We start from the raw sequence: 7,191 nt of genomic DNA, 5'->3' as shown, positions 1-7,191 counted from the left end.
CACCTCTGCCAGACGAAAACCCCGCGCTCCCGCCGCCCAGAAGCCGCAAGCTCCTCGCAGGCCTGGGAATGCGGACGGTTCCCATAGAGCGGTGTGCTAAAGCTGTGAGGGCATGGCTGTCATTTGTGAGTTTCTGCTGAGCAGAAGTTGCGGAGAGCAGAAGCCCGTGAAGTTATAAATTATACTGTAATTCAAAAAAAAAATTTAAGGAGAAAAACCCTAAATATGGGGGCAGGGTGAAGGCCAAATTCAGATTCTGAGTCATGTGTTTCTCTTCCCTTTTCCTTTCTTCCTTCCTCCCTTCCTTCCCTTTTCTTTCTTGACAGGGTCTCTCTCTGTAGCCTAGACTGGGTTCAAGCTCCTGAGAACCTTGCTTAGTCTTCAGAGCTCTGGGTTTGCAGGAGTGACAAGCCATTCCCAACAAGATTATCTCTTCTCTATTCATGTGCCTCTCTCCTGTCAGAGTGGTTAAATGCAGCACACAAATATTTGCTGATATGTACTTAGCTCTAGGTGCCAACCCTTTTGACATACATTTCCAAGATTACATCTCTTAGCAGTTCTTCTAATCAGCATTTTGAAGATACAGAAAACGTAAGGAACTTTCTTAAAGTCACAGACTTAGTACAGGGCCGAGCTGTTTATGCGTTTCTAAATGTAAATTAAGGTTCCAGTCTTGTGTGGTCTTTGAAAGGGTGCTTTATCTGAACATAAGGAATCATAAATTTCGTCTAGACTAATGCAAACTTAAGCAAGTCATTTTTATCCCAGAGTCTATATATATCCCCAACAATATTAATAAATATAAACACTCTGGGTCCAAGAGATGGCCTCTGGTTTCTCTGTAACTGAAGGATACTTACTGGATTGCCTCTCATGTGCTCTGATGTAAGTGTCAGAAAACAGAAGGAAAAGCTCAGGTCTGTGAATGTTCTGAAAATAATAGTTACTTTCCCCCAAAGTGGCATGCATGTAACTTCTCAGAATATAGACCCTAGTGCATCATACAGGTATTGAATGCACAAGCGATCAGAGTTTTTAACATTTTTTTCATTTGTTGGATTTTTTGTTTTCTTCTCCTGGGTATCTTAAGAGGCGGCACTAGAAGTCATTTCAGATTTGAATCTGTCACAGTAGTGTTATTGTTAAAATGCTCATTCTTATAAAACAACCTCAAAACATTATGTTTTATTTTAAGAAGCTTAATCTCATTTTGTCCTGTCTGAACTCATAATCTTTTCAGGAGAACACCTTGTAACTTGGTCTTTGTTCTGAAAATTTAGCAATGTTCTTTGGCCAGGAGCAATAAAAGCCAGACTGGACTCTCAGTTCACTGGGCTCAAGGCTAGCTCCATGAGAGAGCATTATCGCTAACTGTGTCCCTTGCTAGGTGGTGCCTGGTGTTCCAGTCTCTGAGATTCCGTACAACAACCAAAAGTTAGGTTACTTCTCGAGTGTCACAAGGAACACCTATTCACAAGGCAGCCGTGGCTGACAATAGCTTTATATGAGGTTTATGAGGGTTATGTTGCTTATTCACTAGGCAGGCCTTACTGACAACAGCTTTATGTGCGGTTCATGAGGGTTATGCCTAAATTAGATTACGTGGGGCCTTTGAGGACTGCTGTGGGCCTCTGAAAGATGAAAACAATGTGGAGGCACTTTGCAAAGCTTACTGTGTGTTTCATGAAGAGCAGTTCGGTTCAATCCATGAAGAAAAAAGAGAGAGAAAGAAAAAAAAAAAAAAGACATTCTTTAAAAGGACTAGTCCCAATTGTCGAACAGAACTTGTATTCTGAAAGGACTTTCAGAAACTGGGGCTCAGGTGCTCCATCCCAGATGCCACCTTTGTGGTTATATCTTGGCCTAAAGATGTCCTTCCTCTCCCCCAAAATCCACTTCTTAAATGTCACTTGTCTCGGAAGAATTATCCATTTGGTGGATTGCCGCTTAGCAAACAACCATCTCGAAAGAACAGGGTAAGTGAATTTGATAAAAAAAAGCACAGCGATCCAAAACTGAAACTACAATGTAGCTATGCAAGGAATACATCACCTTGTTAATAACTATCACAGCGGGCTGTGGTCAGAAAGTGCAGCCCGTGTCCATGTCCACCAAGACAGTGATTGAATGCAGTGAACGTCTCCGAGGCTAAGCATCGGTCTCCCAAAGGGAAGGGACTGAGAGACTAGTAACCACAGCCCCTACCTGGAAAATACAATCAGGGGCTGCTGTGGGGTCACGTGGCATAAGCAGCCTCCACAGGAGTAAAAGGTAACTGCCAAGGAGGCATCTATGGCAAGGAGCGATGTGGTGATATTGTGTTCCCCAATATATTGTGCACCCTAACAAACTTATCTGGGGTCAAAGAACAGAACAGCCACTAGACATAGAGGCCAGAAAATGGTGGCACACACACACCTTTAATCCTAGCATTCCCAAGGCAGAGATCCGTCTGGATCTCTGTGAGTTCAAAGCCACACTGGAAACAGCCAGGCATCATGACACATGCCTTTAATCCCAGGAAATGATGGCAGGAAGCAGAAAGGGATCTAAGGTGTGAGGACCAGGAACTAGAGCTTAGTTAAGCTTTTAGGCTTTTATCAGCAGTTCATCTGAGATTCATTCCAGATGAGGACTCAGAGGCTTCCAGTCTGAGGAAACAGGATCGGCTGAGAAGTTGGCAAGGTGAGGTTAGCTGTGGCCTGTTCTGCCTCTCTGATCTTTCAGCATTCACCCCAATACCTGGCTCTGGGTTTGTTTTTATTAATAAGACCTTTTAAGATTTGTCCTACAGAGAGAAGAGCCTCTTCTCCTCCTGCCCTGATACCCACAGGTGTCCTTTAGGCTATTGAATCCATCTATCACACGTTCCCCTTGTTCTTTCCAGAACTGTCACCTAGAGCCATATTTTGCAGTGTGCATGACCATAGATGGCATGGCCCTGACTTAAATATACGAGCCCTCTTTTCAGGTCTTTCCACTCTTTGTTTTTTGTTCGTTTATTTGTTTGTTTTTTGAGACAGGGTCTCTCCATTTAGTCCCAGCTGTCCTGGAACGCATTGTGTAGACCAGGCTGCCCTGGAACTCATAGAGATCCTCCTGTCTCTGCCTCTCAAGGGTTTAGACTAAAGGTGTGTGCCACCACGCCTGGCTCTTTTCCTCTCTTCACTACTTAAAGCCACAGCAATATTCAGATCTGGAGCCATGCTACAGAGCATCCTGCATCCTCAGTCATTCACGTTTAGGACCTTGTGGCATCCTTAAAGGTGGGCCTCAAGTCGCAGCATCTCAGGATTTCCTACTGCTCCCTTGCCCTTCTGTCTAGATATAGGAACATCTCTCTCAGGAAAGGCCTTTCTCTTCCTTCTAGCTTTCCAGTTGCTTGGCCAGCAAACTCTGTTCCCTTTCTAGAATACAGGCTCTGGGGGACTAAAGGTAGTAAGAAGAACTATCCGGAGGGCAATGCTTGTATCCCCTGCCACATACAGAGAAGCCCAAAGTGGAAAAAAAAATAAACTAATGGTCTTAAAATACTGGTCCAGCCATTGAAGTAAAGGGTGAGGAATGCCCTAGACTGTGTTGAGAAGGGAGACAAAAAGTGCTAAGGTGGAAAACGTATTAATTGCTGGCCAAGGCTGTCAGGTATGAGGCTGGAAATGTGGGGTACAGCTCCCATCGGATAGTGTATGGTTCACACTTGTGTGTGCCCTTTTGTTACCCCAGTGTGTGCACTGAGCATTCTTTACCACTGCCCCTCAGCCACACTCATCCCTTGATGTCCTTAGAGTGCAGTGTCACCAGAGCTGGTGCCCTGAATCCTGAATCCTGTCACTTGTGCTCTTTCACTGCCAGACACTCTCCACATGGCGCTGGGATAGACTGTTACATTTCTCCATGCTGGCGGTCCCTGAGACTTACATTCTAGGAGGTGTTTAGTCAGTGTCCACTTCTTTTTACAGAGAGGGGGGAGAAATGACCCCAACAAGGTCTTCTGGAGGCAGCTTTAATTTAAATTGGACCTTTGTGTTCCTTTTTCCAGAAGCCAGTTCCTAGGTCATCAGTCATTTGTAATCAGCCATGAAGAAGACGTTTACACTGAGGAGACTGGCCAAGCCTATAAGCAGGACTTCAGGGCGTCCCACCACTCTGTAGTATACCTGGTTGCCAAGAGTTGGCTTATAAGCTAGCGTCTAGTAACGACCAAAGGGCTCCTCCTGTGTACAGGAGCAAAAGGTAGTTCAGATAATTGAAGCCTGTGATTTGAAAAAAATACAGAATTCCATGATTTGCATAGGAAGATCTAACTCTTAATCATATCATAAAAAGAGGAGAGAAAACAGAGAAGGAAAGGAAGGAAGAACAAATGAAAGTCTTGTAAGCATAAGACTTAGAGGAGAAATCCTTTCCCAGCTTGCTGTGGGACTTCAGGCTGACCACCCATGGCTTCAGAACCCTCTGAGCTGTGTTTATGCGTGTGTTCCTCGCATCACAAGTGCTCAGAAACTAATCTTTGGAGTTTGCTAATTAGCTTCAATTCCGTTGGCCTCTGTTCTTTCATCTGTGATTCTGCGGTCAGCTGTAGAGTTCTCACTCCTGCACTCCAAACAACTGGTAAATAAGACAAAGGCAAAGACAAAATAGAGCCAGTTGTTTCTACAGATCTGAAAAATATAGTTTAGCATACAATTCCAACAGCCCCATATCTCAGGCTGATAATAGATGATATTGGGCATTTAAGAATCCCTGGCTCAGACTAGTGGAAACGCATGAACTGTGAACCAATAGCTGAGGAGCCCCCATGGAACTGGATCAGGCCCTCTGGATAAGTGAGACAGTTGATTAGCTTGAACTGTTTGGGAGGCCCCCAGGCAGTGGAGCCAGGACCTGTCCTTGGTGCATGGGCTGGCTTTTTGGAGCCTGGGGCCTATGCTGGGACACTTTGCTCAGCCTTGGTGTAGGGAGGAGGAGACTGGACCTGCCTTGGCTGAGTCTACCAGGCTGGGCTGACTCCCCAGGGGAGACCTTGCCTTGGAGGAGGTAGGAATGGGGGGGGGTGGATTGGGAGGGAGGGCTGGGGGGTGGGAGGAGGGAGGATGGGGGAATCTGTGGCTGATACGTGAAATTAAGTTAATTATAAAATAAAATATATATATGAATCCCTGGCTCTTTTGCAGGTACCCCATCCTCAGGAAGATGGGAGACCAACCAAGTAGAGCAGACCCAACAGAATTCTCTTCTTTGGGAAGCTAGAAAGAGGTTATAGTAATGAATCTATCTTCATGAAAAGGAATCTTCAGAGAGCACTAAGAATCTTCACATCTGCTCCCATTCTGACTTATAGAAGACATACTATGTACCAGATCTATGTTACATACTAGGGCACAGAAAGAGAAAAGATTTAGTCTTGTTCCCATCCCAGGAATTTAAAGCCAACTAAATAGGCAGATAAGTAATTGTTCTGTTATAACTTGGTTTCATAATAGTCGATAATTTTCTCTGTGATTCTCTGAGGATATGTTTATATGGGAAAATTAGGCTTAGAATTTCAAACAACTGATGCATCAACTTTCAAAATTTAGTCCCATGTTCAACTGAGGAGAAATCTCTGAAATTGCCTTCCATGGGGCCTGATGGTCATAATATTCCCATCACAGAAGTAAAATCAGCAAAGAAATGTCATCATTATTAGTGGTTCTTAATTAAGATGTATACAAACTGCTGTCCCTTCTTAAAATGTTGCTAGAGAATGTGCCTAAGAAGTCTTGCTTGATTTTGTTAACATCAAAGAACAGAAAGAAATTAATTCTGAAGACATTTCAAATGAGTCAAGAAAGCTGTGTTTGTATATTTTTGTTGACCTACAGTTTTTTTTTTCTCTAGGAAAAGATTTTTGTTGTTGTTGTTTTTAAGTAAGTATGCTCCTCTAAACTTCTTCTCTGAAACTCGGCACATACACACAAATCATCAAATACAGGCATTGATTAATGTGCACAAAAACTTGACAGACACTAAGACTGGCAGGCACCAACTTGTCTGCAGGCCACACCAACTCAGGTTCCCTGAGCTATAATGGAATTAAAGAATCCTCCCTCGGGCAAAGACCCACAGACAGTGAGAGGGGAATAGTGGCGAGACTCTTCCTGCAAGTCTTGGAACTTACAGTTTATTGTTAGAAAGAAAGTAAATTTAGTGTACCCAAAAAGAACACCTTGTACTTCTGATTTCTGTATTGTGAAATACAGTAGTTGAGTTCAATATTTGGTAATTTTTCTACTGAAATAACTGCAGTGAAATAATATATGCAATGCTATTCATTGCAACATCATTGTGAAAGATAAAGTTTATTAATAAGAGCCTGACTAAAGAAATAATGACATTTTGCTTAATGAGATATTGGGCGTATGTTAAGAAGAATGAACCTCAATATGAATGGATGTGTAAAAACCTCTGAACATGATAATAAATAAAAAATAAATTATAAAATGATGTTATAGTATATCCTTATCTAAAAAAAAAAAACTATCATTAAACCAGTTTTCTCTTCAGTGTGGTTAAAGTTAAATGAAGAGGTGTGTCAGGGAAGATGAAGTAGATGGGCCTTTTGCTAGCCCTCCAACAAAATATAACAACAAATTCTGGGCATTATATATTAAACAAATATAAGAAACCTGTTAGGTAGATAAAGGAACACCAGGTAAGGATACTGAAGCCTGCCTTAAAGTTGGAGTTATTGATTCCCAGGGTTTTCTTTATGTATCACACACCACAGAAGTGATGTCAGATAAGATAATGGCCTAGAAATACCAGTGGGTGCAGTAAGCAAAGAAATTACCCACAAAGTCCCATTCTCTCTTTTTCACAGGGCAAGGGCAAGAACATACTAGCAACATAGTAACATTCCAAAAATAACCAGTCTACCCACAACAAAACTCCAATTGATCAATTAGTTTTTAAAGGTTTTGCTTGCCTCATAAGATCAGAAGTCAAGCAGGGGTGCTGGAACTTCACCTTTGCTGGATGTGAGAGCTCAAATACCCCACAGCCTGGATAGTGTCAGAGAAGGTTGGGTGGGGGAACAGAAAGTGTCCCCCCCCCCTTTACAGCAGCAGGCTCAGACACATGGGAAGTCCATACCATCCATACATCCATAACACCTGGCATCTGTACATCCTCCTCTTCCCCGCGGAG

This window comes from Peromyscus eremicus, chromosome 13 (assembly GCF_949786415.1).
Source record: "Peromyscus eremicus chromosome 13, PerEre_H2_v1, whole genome shotgun sequence".
Taxonomy (NCBI): Eukaryota; Metazoa; Chordata; class Mammalia; order Rodentia; family Cricetidae; genus Peromyscus; species Peromyscus eremicus.
This window is presented reverse-complemented; position numbering follows the sequence as displayed.